Genomic DNA, 18,671 nt, shown 5'->3' on the forward strand with positions numbered 1-18,671 from the left:
TTCACTCAACTCGACCATCACACTGTGACAAGGCTCAGTTTAGAGCTGCTCTTACTCGTGTGGAACGGAGCAATCAGGAGAGTCCCCGGTTCAATCCTCAGTCTGCAAAGAAGTATTTAATTTCAGCCACAGTGGTTTATGAAAGCACGGAAATGGCCATCGCATTCCTGGGGTAGTGAGGTGGGAATATTGACCATGTTTGTTACTGTCTCAAATAGAGGAGTACTGTTTGCTTGCTTCCTAATGAGCTGTCCTCCACCCCCACCAGCCTCTGGAACAAATACACGCGGAGTGAAGAGAGGTCTGAGTCAGACTTACTAACAGTTTTCATGGTTGAATGGGCTCCTGAACTTCTTTCCTTTGCTCACGCAAGAAGAATGGCCACTTGGGCAAGGTACAGAAGAGCTGCATGTGCTTTGAGGCAAAGCGGAAAAGAAAATTGGAGGGGGAAAAGAATCCCACGACTAATATTACAATAATCAACAGATTAACATCTGTTTAAGAGTGAGGAATGAGCCTTTAAATACTTTTGGCTCATTTTTATACCCTTTTTTGAAAAACAGGAAGTGATAAATGTTTTCTATAAATGGTGCTCTCAAGAGATCGAACAAAAATGTGCAGAAATTACCACAGGTAACGTTTGCTTAGTGAAAAACAGTGCTTACTTTCAATTTCAGGGAGAGTAAAAAAAAAGCCAAAGAAACTAAGAGCAGCCTGATGTTGATTGACAGCATCCCACTTAAAGACATTGTAGTCATCGAATTTCTGAATGAGAATTTTGTGAGTGTTTTTATGTTGCCAGGAACTACCAGGATGGAAAATCAAGAGAAAAAGAAGTGGTTTCAGCATTATAATTTGCTGTGACATTTGGGTCAACTCCTCTAATGTGCGTTAGGGGGTAAACAGTCGCCGGCATCCTGAGGGGAGGAGGCATAAATGAGCCAAGGGTTCCTCGTCCTAGGAGGTGTCTTGTGATTTTGCATCATCAAAATTTAAATCCGCAGAGTCTGTTGTTTGGGACTTATGGCCACTGTTTGGTTTCAGAGTTTGCTGCATGATACAGTACACTGGTTGGCACAAACTGCAGCCTTTGCGGTGGAAGCAGCCAGCATTCAAGGTGCTGGACGGGGCTGCCAATTCAAACCAGCTGCTTTGTCCTGGATGGTGTCTGGCATATTGAATCGCTGGAGCTGAATTCATACAGGGAAGTGAAGCATATTCCTATACCCCTGACTCTTGCGCTGCAGATAGTGTGAAGGCTTTCGGAAGTCAAGTGTTGAATCACTCACCATAGGATACCAACCTCTCGCCTGCTCACCAAGCCCCAATATCTATGCAGTCAACCATTTAAGTTCTGGTTGTGGTGATCTCCAGGATGTTAATGGTCTACCATAGATTGCTGAACTTTCGGATGCTAACAGTGGTCTTGGCCTGATGTCTAAACAGCATGGATGTTACGTCATTTGTAAGCCCATGTGGTCTAGGACTTGCTGCATGAATAGATTACGTGGAGCTGGATTGGGAGGGGTAAAAGTTCAAAGTTCATATTTATAATTGAGACTGCTGCCAGCAGGCAGCGTGTGTGATGGTGCAATACTTCTCGGTCTTTAACTGTATTACTTTTGGGAAGGAGTCCTGACAATAGAAATGGCACATGGTAACCAAATTGCTCTCCAATTCAGGACAACAACAAACAAATCAGACTAAATATTTGGTAGCAAAGAACTTCCACAGAGTCTGATTTGAGTCACCAGTCTTATCTGCCATCATTTATCAGACAGTAATTTGCAACCATCATACTGAGATGAACTGCTGTGCATTCAAGTCTCACTACAGAAGGCTGAGTGCATAAGCTCAGCTGATGCTCCAAATGATTGAAGGAGGGAGTACTGCATTGACTGGTGTCCTGTTTTTGGGACTACTAAACTGGAGCCCCAACTGTGGCATGCAAATGTTTGGGCACCCCTGGTCAAAATTTCTGTTACTGTGATTAGCTAAGCAAGTAAAAGATGACCTGATTTCCAAACGGCATAAAGTTAAAGCTGACACATTTCTTTAATATTTTAAGCAAGATTACCTTTTTATTTCCATCTTTTACTGTTTCAGAATAACAAAAAAGGAAAAGGGCCCGAAGCAAAAGCATGGTCGGTACTTAGTAACGCCACCTTTGGCAAGTATCACAGCTTGTAAACGCTTTCTGTAGCCAGCTAAGAGTCTTTCAGTTCTTGTTTGGAGGATTTTCACCCATTCTTCCTTGCAAAAGGCTTCTAGTTCTGTGAGATCCTTGGGCCGTCTTGCATGCACTGCTCTTTTGAGGTCTATCCACAGATTTTTGATGGCGTTTAGGTTGGGGGACTGTGAGGGCCATGGCAAAACCTTCAGCTTGCACCTCTTGAGGTAGTCCATTGTGGATTTTGAGGTGTGTTTAGGGTCATTATCCTGTTCTAGAAGCCATCTTCTTTTCACCTTCAGCTTTTTTTACAGACGATGTGATGTTTGCTTCCAGAATTTGCTGGTAACTAATTGAATTAATCTTTCCCTCTACCAGTTAAATGTTCCCCGTGTCACGGGTTGCAACACAAGCCCAAAGCATGATCGATCCACCCCTGTGCTTAACAGTTAGAGAGGTGTTCTTTTCATGAAATTCTGCACCCTTTTTTCTCCAAACATACCTTTGCTCATTGAGGCCAAAAAGTTCTATTTTAACTTCATCAGTCCACAGGACTTGTTTCCAAAATGTATCAGGCTTGTTTAGATGTTCCTTTGCAAACTTCTGATACTGAATTTTGTGGTGAGGACACAGGAAAGGTTTTCTTCTGATGACTCTTCCATGAAGGTCATATTTGTGCAGGTGTCGCTACACAGTAGAACAGTGCACCACCACCCCAGAGTCTGCTAAATCTTCCTGAAGGTCCTTTGCAGTCAAACGGGGATTTTGATTTGCCTTTCTAGCAATCCTACGAGCAGTTCCCTTTGAAAATTTTCTTGGTCTTCCAGACCACAAATTGACCTCCATCGTTCCTGTTAACTTCCATTTCTTAATTACATTACGAACTGAGGAAATGGCTACCTGAAAATGCTTTGCTATCTTCTTATAGCCTTCTCCTGCTTTATGGGCATCATTTATTTTAATTTTCAGAGTGCTAGGCAGCTGCTTAGAGGAGCCCATGGCTGCTGATTGTTGGGACAAGGTTTGAAGAGTCAGGGTATTTATAAAGCTTTGAAATTTGCATCCCCTAGCCTTTCCTAACGATGACTGTGAACAAGCCATAGCCCTAACAAGCTAATTAAGGTCTGAGACCTTGTTAAAAGATATCTGAGAGCTCAAATCTCTTGGGGTGCCCAAACTTTTTGCATGGTGCTCCTTTCCTTTTTCTCACTCTAAAATCGTACAAAACAAAAATAATACACTAATCTTGCTTAAAATGTTGAAAAGAATGTTTCATCTTTAACTTTATGACTTTTGGAGATCAGTTCATCTTCTACTCACTTAACTATTCACTGTAACAGAAATTTTAACCAGGGGTGCCCAAACTTTTGCATGCCTCTGTAAAATGGATGAAAAGTTGCCATGCTACATAGGAAAGATGAGAAGAGGATTTCCCTTGACTAGAACAATTTAAGGCCATGATGAGACACTTTCACTTCCCCACAGATGCAGTCCAGTGACTATAATTAGACCATTTGACTTGCAAATCAATAACCTCAACCATCAGGAAAGAAACGGAAATAAGGTGCACAGGAATACCAGCACCTAAGTAACCCCAAATCAAGCTTTTACAAGACAGTGAACAAATTCAAGTTAAAATATGATGATTACTATCTATAAACAGTCAATTCCCTGGGGGGGGCACTGTTCCTGGAAATGCCCCACTGACCACTTACCCCACCTCCAAGGACACTGGGCACGAACATATCCCCGGAAGAGGGGCGGGCAGTCAGCCATGGCAGAGTCCTTGATTGTTCACTGCCTGTACCTGTGGATGCCCATCTTGGCCAGGCCCAGGAGCAAGGCCACCAGTAGTTCCTCTGAGCGACCCGCCCTCTTCCGTACTGGGTGCCCATATATGAGAAGCGCGGGGCTGAAATGTAACCAGAACCTGAGGAACAGCCCTTTCAGATGCTCAAATAGGGGCTGCAACCTCTTGTGGTACACTGACTCCTTCCAGTCACAGAATGGACAAGTGGATGAGGTGTCAGTGAACTGACTTAAAAAAAACTTGTTACACAGTACCTCCCAGTGCAGCACCTTCCACCCCAGGTCCCCAGTGAGCAGGAGAAGGGCCCCTGAGGCAAGAAGTGCCCCACCGCTGCCTTCCGAAGGACAATTAGAGATGTAGCAGGGGGAATAAATGGAGTCTCCACCATCAGCACTGACCCTAATTCCACAATCAAATGGAATCATTCGCTGATCTATGTGAGAACTACAAGCCATTTCCTTAAAATAAGATGAATGAAAGTGCAAATTTGGCATGGTGAATGTTTACAGGTGGCATAGAGTTTTCCTGGCGAGAAAAGAAAGCACAAGTAATCCCTTGGTTTGTTTGGGAGAACATTCCACTTACAAACAAAATATTTCAATTCACATAGATATTTCTCCCTCAGCTCACATCACATGATTGGCAGATATGTTTATTACTTTTGGAATCTTGCTGTGCACACATTTCCTTTGTTCTTTTGTTACCTTTGCTAACACTTCAATAAGATTTAATTGATTGTAAAGCAGTTTGGGATAACTTAGGAACTTCAAAGCTACTGTATAAATAAATACTAGCATTTAAGAGGCTGTTAAGAGATGTAGAGATAGGCACATGAATATGAGGAAGATGGAGAGATAGGGACATTGTATAGGTACGAGAGATCAGTTTTTTTTGGGGGGGTGGGTGGTTGCTGATTTACCATTTAGCTGGTTCAGTACAACATTGATCTCCTGATCTCGTTAGTGGCTAATGAGAGAAAGCCTGTCTGACATATTGAAGTGTTGAATGGATTGTAGTTTTATGATGGACTATAGATCATGGTCTCTTTGGGCATTTTGCATGGTGAGGGGAGAGGGTCGGTGCTTTTGCTGGACCAATTGGGAGGAGGGGAGGGGTGATTGCTTCTTGCTGCTGCCTGTGCCTGGGAGGGGGGAGTTTTACGGTTCTGATGTTTCTGTTATTCATTCTTTGGGGTAATTATTCTGTTTTGTGGGTGTCGGCAAAGAGTAAGAATTCCAGTTGTATATTGTATACATCCTCTGGTATCAAATTGAACTATTGAACCACTGAACACTGTGTGGGCTGAAGGGCATGTTCCTCTTCTATGTTCGTTTTTTTTTACGGTATATTTTGAGCAGTTGGTTGCCTTATATTGATGGTGCAATTTCTACAGCAAGCACTTCTTCACATTGCTAGCAATGATGTGCAATATATATTTGAATTTTTTATACATTTTATTTTTAATCAAGCAATCTCTCATGTTGCTCTCCATCGTATTAGGCGTCAGAGAGTGAAAGCCAGCTGTATGAAACTGGCAAGCAGGCGTTTTCTTTTCCATGAGTGCAAACGAATCGTGCCTCAAGGGTTACAGTCTGCTCATAATGAGCTGGGTGAGCTTTGATTAATTGAGCTTTGAGTGCTTAATCATAGTTTCACCATCGAGTCAGTTATATCTTAGGAAACTGACACACCAGCCAGCCATTTGTTATATCACTTGCTATTCTTTTCTGAACTGTTTGATGAAATTGTATACCATGTGGGCAAGGTATGAGTAATTCTGCGTTTAATACTGACATATTTGACTTCGAGCTTTCCCTGTCAGTTTACAAGCTGTTAATCACAGAGTTTCATTTAGTGTAGCCAGTGTAGTGTATCTCTGAGGAAAGATCTTACTTAAATATCCGTGGAGAGACCCCAATTTCACTTCTCTTCCCGTTGTTAAAGGAGCAGCACTTGCAGTTTTTCTCTCCATCAAGATCAAGTTTGATATTTGCTCAACAATTACACAGCTTTACCTAGCAGCCTGAAGCTAGTAATGTTCTTATGTACAGCCTTGTCACCACAACCTTGTGGGCCAAAGGGCCATACTGTGCTGTCCTGCACTGGTCTATGTTCTCGTGTTTATCATGGCAGTGCTATCAAGCAAAAGTTAGCACCAAATGAAATTCAAAAATCTGGAGAAGTTGTAAGTCTGGAACAAAGGCGGAAAATGCTAGAAACTCTCAGTGGGTCAAGCGGCATCTATTGAAGGGAAAAGGTCAAGCTGAGACCCCTGTGGCAGAACTGGGGAACTGATAAAAGTAAGTTAGTTTTACATTGCAATGGTGAGGGATGGATAGGATAAAGGGAATGTCTCTGATAGGGTGAGGCAAGGGATTCAAGGTGATTTATGCAGGTAACACATTTTCAGGTCAATTGATTATTAAGTGAGGTTATATGAAACAAAAGAGATATAGAGGCTGTGAAATTCAGGTCAGAGCTGTTGATGATACTTGAAACCAAAGGGAGAATGCTGGAAATACCCAACAAATCTGACAGTATCTGTGGAATAGAAAACTTACAGATGGATGATCTACAGCAGGAGTTGCAAGTTCTGATACAAAAAGGAGAGTACTGAGCCATATCGGGTCAGGTGAGCAAAATCCGGGCAACTTTTTGAGGAGGGGCAGAGAGGTGGGGAGGTTTAGGGAGGGAATTCCAAAGTTTACAACTCAGACAGCAGAAAGAAGCACCTTTAATAAATAAGCACATGTATGCACAAGAGTACTGAATAATAAGCACCAATAGAGTTCAGAATTCTAGGCCTGGAGCTGGTTTCACAGATAGGAGGCACAAAACTGTGGAATTTTGCAAGTGAGGATGACCAAAATCAAATTGGATCTGAAATGGGAGTGTACCTTACTCATTCAGCTACATGTAATGTCTCTATTCTTTTTGAGGGTGACACTGACTGGTGCTGAGATACTCTCTAGCCATATTTTGACCAAGCTGGTTCTCTTCCAAAGAGGAAGAAATATTGGTTAGACTACACTAAACGTATTCTGTACAGCTCTGGTAATCGCACTACAGAAAGGATGGAGAGAGCGCAGAGAGATTCACCATGATGTTGCCTGGAATGAAGGGCTTAATTTATGAGAAGAGATTGGATAGGCTGAGTTTATTCTCATTGGAATGTAGAAAGCTAAGGGGTGACTTTACTGTAAATGAGAGCTGAGGGATAATTGTTTCACACAGTGTGTGGTGAATATTTGGAGCAAGGTACCAGAGGAAGTAGTGAAGCAGGTACTATCAAACCTTTAAAAGGCATGTAGACAGGTACTTATGGAAGAAAAGAATAGCGGACAGAAAAGGAATATGCAGGCAAATAAGTTTAGTGTAGATAGACAACATTGTCAGCATGAACAAGATGGTCTTCAAGGGTCTGTTGCTGTACTCTATGTTTTATTGTGATCTATGTTTCTATAGTTTAATGAATGTAATACCTTGGAATGCAGTTTCCTGTTTCTGTGAATAACACCTTGTGATTTCCGATCCTCTATTATAATAGCTGGAAGAATACAGAGTAGCCATGAGGACTGTAATAATCAGATTTCATATGAATACCGCCTAACATCCAAAGGAACAGCTCTCTAATGGTTGGAATCAACCCCAGTACAAAAATGACAGAATCTTCTGAAGTCCAATCATCTCAGTGCCAGTCCCTTGATAGAATATCCCCCCAATCCCTTCTCCCACCATTCCCACACCAAGGCTGCAGTGTGACCCCAACAGTGAAGCAGCAGAGGCTTTCTAAGGCTTCTCCCAACCTGGTGTACCTGATATCAGATCAGAGAACAGCTTCATGGGAATGCCACCCTTGCTGACTTGGTAGAAAATATATCAGTGAGTCACAATCATGGAACTCCCCACCGTGAAGTGCGATGATAGTACATTTATCACTCAATGCAAAGTTTCATCACAAACTTCTCCAGAGGAATCTGGGAAGAGCAATTGATACTGGCCTTGCCAGCAATTTCACATAACAGACTATAAATTCTAAAACTTAGAGTATTGAAGTTTAGGCCAGTATTTTATTCTCAAACCTAATGATGGTAAGTGCAACTGAAGGTCCCACTTCCAATTGCTCCGTCTTTCAATACAGGAGTACAGCCCAAAATCAGAATGTGTGTTGAATGTGAGATGCTTATTATAGTGTTAGCCATTGCCTCATGGTGCTGACATTGCAGGGATCAGACCTGAGATGCTTATTATAATGTTAGCCACGGCCTCACAGTACAGAGTATAAGATGAACATGTATGATATTGTAGGCATCACTGACTAGTAGCTAAAAGAAGATTATAGTTGGGAGCTTAACGTCCAAGGATGCACTTTGTATCAAAAGGACAGGCAGGAAGGCAGAAGGGGTGGCTTTGCTCTGTTGGTAAAAATTGAAGTCCAATCATTTGAAAGAGGTAGGGTCGGAAAGACATAGGGTCGAAAGATGTTGTATCATTGTGGATGGAGCTAAGGAACTGCAAGGGTAAAAGGACCCTGATAGGAGTTATACACAGAACCCAAAACAGTAGTAATGATGTTGTCTACAAATTACAATGGCAGATAGAAGATGCATGTCAAAAGGGCAGTGTTACAGTAGTCATGGGTGATTTCAATATGCAGGTAGATTGGGGAAATCAGGTTGGTGCTGGATTCCAAGCGGGAGAATTTCTAGAATGCTTACGAATGGCTTTTTAGAGCAGCTTGCGGTTGAGCTCACTAGGTCATCAGCTATTCTGGATATGGTGCTGTGCAATGAACCGGAATTGATTAGTGACTTTAAGGTAAAAGAACTCATAGGGAAAGTGATCATAATATGATCAAATTCACCCTGAAACTTGAGAAGGAGAAGCTTAAGTCAGATGTATCAGTATTACAGTGGAGTAAAGGGAATTACAGAGACATAAGAAAGGAGTTGGCCAGAATTGATTGGAAAAGAACACCGGCAGGGATGATGGCAGAGTAATAATGGCTGAAATTTCTGGAAACTATTTGGGCAGCACAGGGCATATACATCCCAAAGAGGAAGAAGTATTCTAAAGGCACAATGACACAACTGGCTAACAAGAGAAGTCAAAGCTGACTTAAAAGCCAAAGAGAGGGAGGGCATACAATAGACCAAACAGTATTACTTTAGGGGACTGGGAATGTTTTTAAAATCAGCTGAAGACAACTAAAAAAGTTATTAAGAATGTAAGGATGGAATATGAAAATAAATTAGCTAATAGTATTAAGGAGGATACCAAAAGTTTCTTCAGATACATAAAGTGTAAAAGAGATAAGATAGTAGAAATTGAACTGCTAGAAAATGATGCTGGGGAGGTGGTAATGGGAGACAAGGAAGTGGCAGGTGAACTGAATAAGTATTTTGCATCAGTCTTCACCGTGGAAGACATTAGCAGTATGGTGAAGTTTCCAGGTGTCAGGGGTCATAAAGTGTGTGAATTTACCATTACTAGGGAGAAGGTTCTTGGGAAACTGAAAGGTCTGAAGATAGATAAGTCACCTGGACCAAATGGTGTACATCCCAGTGTTCTGAAAGAGGTGGCTGAAGAGATAATGGAGGCATTAGAAATGATCTTTCAAGAATCACTAGAATCTGGAATGGTTCTGGAAGACTGAAAAATTGCAAATGTCGCTCCAAGAAGGGAGAGAGGCAGAAGGAAGGATATTATAGGCCAGTTAGTCTGACATTAGTGGTTGGAAAGATGTTGGAGTCAATTGTTAAGGATATGGTTTCGGGGTACTTGGAGGCACAGGATAAAATGGGCCATAGTCAGCAAAGTTTCCACAACAGAAAAACTTGCATGACAAATGTGTTGGAATTCTTTGAAGAGATAACAAGCAAGATAGGCAAAGGGGAATCAGTTGATGTTGTGTACTTAGATTTTGACAAGGTGCCACACATGAGGCTGCTTAACAAGCTACTAGCCAATGGTACTACAGGAAAGATTCTAGCAAGGAAAAAGCAGTGACTGATTGGATAAAACAGGAGGCAAAGAGTGAGAATAAAGGAAGACTTTTCTGGTTGGCTGCCAGTGACTAGTGGTGATCTGCAAGGGTCTGTGTTGGGACCATTTCTTTTTACGTTATATGTCAATGATCTTAATGATGGAATTGATGGCTTTGTTGCTAAGCTTGCAGATAATACAAAGACAGATGGAGGGGCAGGTAGTTTTGATGAGGTAGAGAGGCTACAGAAAGATTTAGACAGATTAGGGGAATGTGCAAAGAAGCGGCAGATGAAATAAGGTGTTGGCAAGTGTATGGTCATGAACTTTGGTAGAAGAAATGAAAGGGTTGACTATTTTCTTAATGGAGAGATTTATTTGAGGCTCAAGAGGATATGGGAGTCCTTATGCAAGATTCCCTAAAGGTTAATTTGCAGGTTGAGTCTGTGGCGAGGAAGGCAAATACAATATTATCATTCATTTCAAGAGGCCTGGAATATAAAAGCAAGGATATAGCATTGAAACTTTATAAAGTACTGATGAGACCTCACTTGGAATATCGTGAGCAGTTTTGGGCCCCTTATCTTAGAAATGATATGCTGAAACTGGAGAAGATTCAAAGGAGGTTCACAAAAATTGTTCCAGGTTTGGATGGCTTGCTACATGAAAAGCATTTGGTGGCTCTGGGCCTGAATTCACTAGAATTCAGAAGAATGAGAGGTGACCTCATCGAAACCAATCAAATGGTGAAAGGTCTTGATAGATTGGATGTGGAGAAGATGTTTCCTATGGTGGGAGAGTCTAAGTCCAGAGGACGCGGCCTCAGATTAGAGGGCGTCTTCTTAGAACGGAGATGAGAATGAACATCTTTAGCCAGAGAGTAGTGAATCTGTGGAATTTATTGCCACAGGCAGCTGTGGAGGCTAAGTCTTTATGTCTATTGAAGGCAGAGGGTGATAGATTCTTGATTGGTCAGAACATGAAGGGATATGGGGAGAAGGCAAGAGATTAAGGCTGAGGGGAAAAGTGGATCAGCCATGGTGAAATGACAGAGCAGACTCAATGGGCCAAATGGCCTACTTCTCCACCTCTATCTTATGGTCTTATGGTCTTATATTCTGTGACTAAGTATTAGCAGATGGTGAAATAAACGTAGAAATAGTATGACTGAGTGTTCCTATGACCCAAGCACATCCATTCTATTTATAATAAAAATGTCATAACTGAGCTCAGAAGTCCTCTGAATTTTCTCTTCATATAGTTGGAAATTGATGCATGGTTTATAGGCAAAAACCTAATAATAATGTTGAAGTTGCATTTTTAAGCAAAATTGTCATATTAAATAAATTAGCCTCACAGTCCAGTCACTAATTTCACTTCAAAAATGTCTTGTCAGTCAGTACTGTCGAGGCAGACTTTTTCATTTTCAAATTCTCGCTTCCTAACTCAAGCACTTAGCTTCCTCTTTAAAAAATAGAACAAGCACAGTGTTCAGCTTGAAACATTTCTCCTTAACCTTCTGCAAACATTACTTCTGCAAAAGCCCTTGGCAGATTGATCCCTTCACAATGAAGCATTGGATATTGACTCTCCCTTCATGCCAACAGAAACATCTAATGGAAGCACATTTGCCAAGATAGAGCCAGAATGGTTGGCACCATCAAGTGTGCTTGGCTTCTGCACTCATTGAATGCTCCTATACATTAAAGGGAGAAATCTAGTATATACTGCTCATATATGGCGCATAAATTTCCTTCCTTATCACCACCACTGAGCACTTCCAAATGGTAGAATTTCTTAAGTTGTAGAAAGTGAGTTGGACAATTGAATATTGATTGCGTATATTGATATTGGCTAGCTATAAAACGTTCACCATTTTCCATAAAAGCAGAATGTAATACTGAATTATAAAATATTACAACACCATTGAAGCCTTCTTTAAATATTCCAGCTAAATACAATCAATAGATTAATTGTTCTAGGCTGTAAAAATCCAGTCACGGTCACTGGAGATAAGACCAAAGGACATAGGAGAAGAATTAGTCCATCGGCCCATTGAATTGGCTCTGCTTTGATCACAGATATGTTGAAGCTGTTAAATGTCCTTCACCTTTTGGTTTAATGTCTCCTCCAGTGGCTGGATGACATACCTGGGATCACAGTGCTCACTCCTTGCCCTTGAGGCTTGTGATGGTGGCCATCTTGAGATTGGATCTCACTTCATTGAATCTCAAGGGTTCTGAGAAAGCATTGACATCCTTTCCTATCCTCTGATTTGGGTAAGAAATGACCTCAAAGGAACATCAGCTGCTACAGAACTGAGCATAGATTCAGAGTGATGGCATGGAAAGGGATGGGAGGATGGGGGAGGGTATTAGTGGTCTTCATAGTGCCAGGGAATGTTTCTGTTTTGTATCACACCAAATACACCACTGGTACAGTAGTCCCCAAGGAGTTACTGACTAGCTAAATAGTTAATACTAATAGGTGGAGCAGCAGTATAAAGTTACACACATTGCTATCTCAAAATTACCTTAAATTTAATGTATATCAGCAGATCCCAATTAGAATATTGGATGGGGGCTCCCATCTGAAACACAGCCAAGAGACACAGGGTATACAGTGGAAAGGTAATAGTAAGTATAAGATCCATAATAGTTCACAATCTTATTCTCCCTTTGTCACCATATTTACCGTCATGCGTTCCCCAGATATATTCCATCAGTTGCCTGCAAGTTGGCACACAACAAAACTGGCAAACTTGATCTTAAAACAGTGCAGGCACTGTATTGACTTAATTTTGACCTGACAACTAGAATAATTCAAATCAGAATCAGGTTTGATATTGCAGGCATATGTTGTGAAATTTGTTAACTTTGTGGCAGCAGTGCAGTGCAATGCATGATAATCAAGAAAACAAAAATCTGAATTACAGTAAGTATAGATACAGTGTATATTAAATAGTTAAATTAAATAAATAGTGCAAAAATAGGAAGTAAAAAAGTAGTGAGGTAGTGTTCATGGGTTCAATGTCCATTCAGAAGTCAGAGAGCAGAGGGAAGAAGCTGTTTCTGAATCATTGAGTGTGTGCCTTCACACATCTGTACCTCCTCCCTGTTGGTAGCAATGAGAAGAGGGCATGTCCTGGGTGATGGAGATCCTTAATGATGGTTGCCACCTTTTTACAGCACTGCTCCTTGAAAATGTTCTGGTTACTATGGAAGATAGTGCCCAAGATGGAGCTGACTAATTTTACAATGCCCAGCAGCTTACTCCAATCCAGTACAGTAGATGCAGCCAGTTAGAATGCTCTCCACGCTACATCTGTCAAAATCTGCGAGTGTTTTTGGTGACATACCAAATCTCAAAGTCCTATTGAAATATAGCCGCTATCTTGCCTTCTTTATAGCTGCATCAATATGTTGGGTCCAGGTTAGGCCCTCAGAGATATTGACCCCCTAGGAACTTGAAATTGCTCACTCTCTCCACTTCTGATTCGGAAACATGTTTCTGAATTGAGTACTGGAAATCTGATATTTCCCAGTGCAGTTATCTGGAAATTCTGTTGCCCTTTTATCATTGACCCACTTGTCTCTTCTGAAAATCAGAAGTAATACTGTTTAAACAATATATCCCTTCATATATTTGTAGTCTATGTAGTGTGTGCCAGATGGCTATTGAACCATAGAACTTTATCAGACACAACACCGACACATTCTCCAATCAACATCCATCGACTCCAAGAACTGTTACAAGGTGTGTATTACTGCAATGATTCTGACCGGGCTTAGCCCAGAGAAAAATAATTGGATCGATTATACTGTACTGTAATTTCAAATTGCAGACCCTCCCTGAGTAATGAACACCTGATTATCGATACCCTATACAAATGAAAGAGCATTTAGGAGACCATGGGATGGCTGGAGGTGGATTCAATAACTGCTGCTAGGCTACAGGCATCTTCTTTCAGATCAGAATGAGGCAATCCTTTCCCCCTTCCTCAAGCCACAGCAATTGGGGACTGGGTCACACCAATAAGAGCTGGAAGCAGTCAGCAGACTGACTAAAACGGTGAGGCTGGCTGGTGACCACTCTTTCTGCCCTGCTCACTCCCCCAGCACAGTTGTTTCTGTGATCTCCTCTACTGCACACTGTTTTCGTTGTTTCTGACTTTTGAAAACATCCAGTTATGAGCTACTCTCAGGAGCAGAACCTTGTCATAACTTTGGGTCTGTACTTCAAGACTGAGGATAAAGCGGGATGGATTTCTAGTCAATTCTCCCATCCTTTTTATTTTTGAACCTGACTTATTGTTGGTATCACGGGACTGTGTCTATAGAACAACACACTGCACATACCAAACTGAAAGATCTTTTGGTACTGCGAATTTGCCCCACACAAATGTGATGCTTCACATCATACAAACCCACCATAAATCAACAATGAGAAGGTGTGAGGTAATATGGAAAAATCATCCCGAAAAAAAATCACTTTCAAGCTCTCAAGAGCAGGGCTTCCCAACTTTTACTATGCCGTGGACCCCAACCATTAACCAAGGGGTCCATGGACACCAGGTTGGGAACCCTTGCTCTAGAGTGATCAAAACAAGCCCAGGAAATTTCTCTGGGAATGATTAATGTCTCAGTAAAATCTGTCACAACCAGGGATCATTTTTAAAAGAAAAAGATTCAGTTAGTATGTGGATTGTATTTTCTCGGTGTAACCTCATGGGTATGCAGTGTTTATTGGATTGTTTACTTTTTATGGCTAATTGTTTGTCTTTGGACTAGATCTGGTGTTTCACTTTGTGTTGCAGATGTCTCATTTGGTATCGCGGGGATTGCTAAGCTCTCAGTATTTATCACTTTTAATCAATTTGGGGTAATTAAATTAGCACGGTATTTTCAGTGCCTTGTATTATAGTTGTTGTCCTTGGGGGATTATTGTTTCATCTGGACACCAGGGCTGTCTGATTGGTCCTGAATTCTTACGTGCTCCAGGGTATATTTCAGGGGGGCATGCCAACCCCTCTTTGTTCGGTCATTGTGGATCCTTGTCTAGTGAAACTCTGACCAGGTTCTTCTGTGTATCGTGACTGATTTCAGTTCTTTGAGACTCTGTATAGTTTGCCTGAGTTCTTGCTAGTTTTGCAGGTTAATTTCTGTAATAAGTCTCGCGTTTTGTTTGCATTGCCAACATCTCTGTGATTCCTGCACTTGAGTTTGCTAGTGACCCTTACGAAAATCACCTTTTGTATGAAATAATTTTCATTCCACCCAGGGGTGATCTAGTACAACTCAGACTTGGGATGAGTGACAACTTAGCAAAAGTGTATGGAAGTGACCATGTCCATCACCAGGAGGTCTCACCACCTATGCTTGGTGACGTTATTATTTTCCAGTCGCCACAAACAATATATCCTGCAGGTTGCCAAAGGAAAGCCTGAACTGGGACAGACACTAAATTACTTTGACCATCGGAGGGGCTGTCTGTGCTGCAGCATGGAGCAACAGCTGAGCTTGCATGCACACACGGAACTGCACATTGGAAAACAGGAGCTGCAGCAGAGCAGTTAGTCCTTCCAAGTTGCCCTGCCTTTGAGTAGATTAGCCCCAGATCTCAACTCCTCTTCCATGCCAATTCCACAGAGCCTCAGTTCCCAAGACTTTCAAAAAATTATCTACCTCTTCTTTAAGGAATCCAGTGATCTTGCCTCCACCCTGCCTAAGAAGAAATTCCTAAATACCTGTACTTCAGTTTTAAGTGATTGTTCCCTTATCTACTAAATAAGCCTTCTAATTTGAGATTCTCCCACTTGTAGCAACATTTCAGCATCTATTTGTCATGTGCCCTTAGGATGTTACATGTTTTAATAAGATCATGCCTCAGTCTTCTTATGTTCAAAGAATACATGTCAAAACAATTTTGGTTGTTCAAGATGGTACAACCCTCTCATCTCGTGAATCTCTTCTGGACTGCCTCCAATGCTAGAATATTCTTTCTTTTTAAGGCTGTAAGATCAAGACTGTAGACAGCATTCCAGGTGCAGTCTCACCCACACCCTGTACAATTGTGCAATACTCCTCTATTCTTTAATCCATCTCCCTAGCTATAAAGGCCAATATGCCAATTGCCTTTTTATAACATATAGCATATAAGAATTACAGCATGGAAACAGGCCATCTCGGCCCGCCTAGTCCATGCCGAACACTTACTCTCACCTAATCCCATTGACCCGCACTCAGCCCATAACCCTCCATTCCTTTCCTGTCCATATACCTATCCAATTTTTTTTTAAATGACAATATCAAACCCGTCTCTACCACTTCTACTGGAAGTTCATTCCACACAGCCACCACTCTCTGAGTAAAGAAGTTCCCCCTCGTGTTACCCCTAAACTTTTGCCCCTTAACTCTCAACTCATGTCCTCTTGTTTGAAACTCCCCCATTCTCAATGGAAAAAGCCTATCCACGTCAGCTCTATCTTGTTAGAGTTGATAGAGCCATCTATCAAGTCCCCCCTCAACCTTCCACACTCCAAAGAATAAAGACCTAACTTGTTCAACATTTCTCTGTAACTTAGATGCTGAAACCCAGGTAACATTCTAGTAAATCTCCTCTGTACTCTCTCTATTTTGTTGACATCTTTCCTATAATTCAGTGACCAGAACTGTACACAATACTCCAAATTTGGCCTTACCAATGCCTTGTACAATTTTAACATTACATCCCAACTCTTATACTCAATGCTCTGATTTAAAAAGGCCAGCATACCAAAAGCTTTCTTCACCACCCTATCCACATGAGATTCCACCTTCAGGGAACTATGCACCATTATTCCTAGATCACTCTGTTCTACCGTATTCCTCAATAACCTACCATTTACCATATATGTCCTATTTTGATTAATCCTACCAAAATGTAGCACTTGCTCTTAGTTACTCATTGCAAATACCCACTAACATTTTGTATATCATGCACAGGAAGATCCCAGACCTTTCACTACTCCGTACATTTACAATCTCTCTCCATTTAGATAATAGTCTGCCTTTAGATTCCTTCCACGGGAAAACATGACCACTCACTTTCCTTCACTGAACTCCCTTTCCCAGGTTTTTAAGCACTCTCTCAACTGATCCTGTTGCAGGTTCCAACTATGCTCATCACAGCATACATCAAGAGATGCATCACCTCTGGCACAACAGCCAGTCCCTATGTGCTGCTTATCCACCTGCCTTTGCCTCCCTTTCTGTTTCATTGCAGTGGCTGCAGCCAAGCTGACAGGTGCATTGGAGTACACCACATTTGGATGAGAAGGGAGGTCAGAAATAGTTCTAGGTCAAGACAACCTGTTTTTGGATTTCCTTGTTTAGTCATTGGCAATCGCAGTCTGGTCTGGCAGCAGTGAGGGCAAGGAAAAGCAAAGGAAAGCTGCCATTCTGAGAGAGCACTGCAAATTCATGCTACTTCCCTGAGACAAAGTTTCAGGAGTCATGTAATACTTTGAAGGGCAGACTATCAGAACGTTGTATCTTGTGATAATACTGGAATCCAGAAAAATGATGTGGACAGTCTGAGCATGCATGGCATTAAACAGGGCACTGCTGCACTCAGTCTGTGGTAACTTTTCCTGGCCTGCAATGGAGGCTGTGATTTCAGAGGTTAAGTGAGGAAACCATCCTGGCCCTGAGGGTATTGATATGGGATTGTCACTGTTGCCATGTTCCATTTCCATTTCAGGAAGCAACTTGACTCCCATCTCACATATCCCATGTTTGCACAAACTTTCCAACAGACCTGACCTGACCAAGCCTCATGTTTCTTCATGGCCGTGCACGTTATCTTAGACCCTTTCTAGAAGGACTGGCATGAGACTACTGACCAAGGAGCTGGCACGCAAGATTTTCTTTCCCTGAGTTGGCTATGTACAGTTAGTAACCTCATTAAGTCCCACTTCTGATCTATAATGTGCTGTGTCAGGATCAGAGTTGCTGGCTGTGATTATTAGATGGAGCAACTCCAAAGTTTCATGAGCCATGTTCACCGCTGACCTGATTTGCAAGGGCATGGTCATTGTTAAAGGATGTGAAACATAACAGGGACATACTTATCAGAGGAACTGTAAAGGAGAATTAGGTTTGTACCACCATCTTCACTGATCTCAGATCCTATGCTCTCTACAGATTGCCACTTACACAAATATTTATTAAAGCTATTAGCTCTTATGCAGCTTGTCCATCTCTATTTGTCGTGGTCCGGTCCAAAGTCCGCATTCCGGTCCGCAGACTCTGGGTCCTCTGACTGTCCCTTGTTTTGGTTGGACTCAAGAATTTGTACCTGATGCTCATCTTGTTGGCTGGGAATATAAGTGGCTCTGGGATTGAGTGTAGTTGGGGGGTTGTCTTGTCAGTCTCTGCTTGGAGGAACCTACTGGTGGAAGGCTAGTTCGTTCAGTAAGTTATGGATTTGGCTGTTCCATAGCCTGCCAAGGTAACTGGCTGCATCGAGTCTTGGAGCCACCCCAGACCGAGCCCCCCTCCTGTCCCTCACCTCTGTCGGGTAAGCCAGGCTAGTTGTTGTTCCCCTGTGGTTGGTTCTGTCCCTTCCAGTTCCTTGCCCCCGTTGGGTTGTGGCCTGTGTGCTGCCCAGGAGTCCTGCGGCCCGCACAGGAGGCTAGCCTCCAGGAACCCGTGTCCTCCGAGTCCT

The sequence above is a fragment of the Hemitrygon akajei genome, chromosome 29, assembly GCF_048418815.1.
Source record: "Hemitrygon akajei chromosome 29, sHemAka1.3, whole genome shotgun sequence".
NCBI classification, from domain to species: Eukaryota; Metazoa; Chordata; class Chondrichthyes; order Myliobatiformes; family Dasyatidae; genus Hemitrygon; species Hemitrygon akajei.